Source organism: Benincasa hispida, chromosome 12 (genome assembly GCF_009727055.1).
Source record: "Benincasa hispida cultivar B227 chromosome 12, ASM972705v1, whole genome shotgun sequence".
Lineage (NCBI taxonomy): Eukaryota > Viridiplantae > Streptophyta > Magnoliopsida > Cucurbitales > Cucurbitaceae > Benincasa > Benincasa hispida.
Window position 1 is genome coordinate 45,959,934 of NC_052360.1, and position 1,905 is coordinate 45,961,838.

Consider the following 1,905-nt stretch of genomic DNA (forward strand, 5'->3'; position numbering starts at 1 on the left):
TCATTTTGTAGTCTAATTTTAATGAAATATGAGGCTGATCTTGTTGATAAAGACAAGTAATTATAACTATATACTATATTTCATGTTTAAAGCGAAATTATAATAATTATAATGACAAAGCCAAATTAAAAATAAGAAGAATTAGTGAGAAACAAGATAGATCTATCATTCTTCATGTTTAAAACAAAATTCTATTCAAGAAAATGATAATAAAAAAAATTATAAATCATTTAAAGAAAATTTAATAAAGATATTGATAAAAAAAATCTTAAAATGTTATGATTTAGTTAGCGGTAACTGAAAATATATTTGTAATAAGTAATATAATATGATATTTCAAAATTCAAAACAAAATTTGAAGATGAGAATTCATTAGATATGAATTGGGAAGATTTTCATATAAAAACCAAAACTAGTGCTAAAATATCCGCATGGAAAGAAGAAATCCAACATTTGAATACTTAAAGCAAACTGAAACAATCAGAGTTGTGTAATTAATAAATTAAATTATGGTATAATTAATGAAATTCTTCGATTAATTACAATGCAATAAAAGGAGTTGTTAAAAGCATTTTTAGGTTAAGTAAATATGGATGTACATGCATCCCATGTATTTTGCTATAATTCAAAATCATGTATGTATTTTACTATAATTCAAAATAATTCCATGATTTGCTATATTCTAAATGAAAGTATAATTAATATAATACGACTTAATTTCCCTTATATTATACAGTTAATTTGGGTCCGGCAAAGAGACCCTTTTGTATTTTGTTTAGAGAAGTTTTGAAGGAATATAAATCTTTTTCTTTGGGTTAGGATTAGGATAGAAAAGATTTCAAAATCTAAGGGCCTATTTAGATATGTGTACGGTATCATATTTTGATTTTGAATTCTAATTTAAACCATTGTTTTAAATAAGTTTGATCTTATATTTACAAAATCATAAAATTAATTGTAGTTACACACTAAATATAGATTGACGATAAACTATTATTAATTTATAAACATGTTCTATCTTAAAAAGTTTTATATACTTATTATTTTGTAATATTATATAATTTCTAATACATTACATAATACATATTTAATTTTAAATGAATAAATTGAGTTTATAATATGATATATTTTATTTCTAAATATTCTTACTTTTATTTAATATAATACTGCATTTTAAAACTTAAAATTCAAAATCTTGATACAATGGAAACAAACAAATGTGGTTTTCAGAATTTGTACTATTAGATCACAGAATTCAAAAACAATTCTTAGACACGAATGTCAGATTCTTTATCAAACAAATATTTGTTGAATTCAATGGATTTGAAAACCTAAAATAAAATTCTGATGACCAACCAAATAGGCTTTTGAAAGATAAAAATGATTTCAAATTTTTATTTACATTTAGAATCAAATTGATTTGAAACCATGAAGAAATAAATTTTCTTGTTTAAATACACATGAGAAATGAAAAGGAGTTATAATATACTACTCTTTTGCCATCGTGCAATTCTAAATTATTTTTATTATTTTATTGGAAATTATAAAATAATGTTGTAAAATTTAGGAGCACAACAAACACACGGATGTAGAGAAAATATAATATAATAAAAATATATATGAGCAAATAAAATAACTAAATAACTGAAATTTAGAGTGAATAAATAAAATAAAGAAAATTATAGAAAATAGACAAATTATGAAATTTATGAAAATCTAAAATTCTAATTCTCCCGTCATTTCTTTACTTTTCTCATCAATGTGTTATTTTATAATCAACCAAATGCCACTATTTATAGGCAATTTGACAAGTAGGAGGTGAACTTATTTGGACACTAATAATATGTAACTACAAGACATATGGATAAAATACACTAAGTCATATGGATGAAACATTTGTTCTTT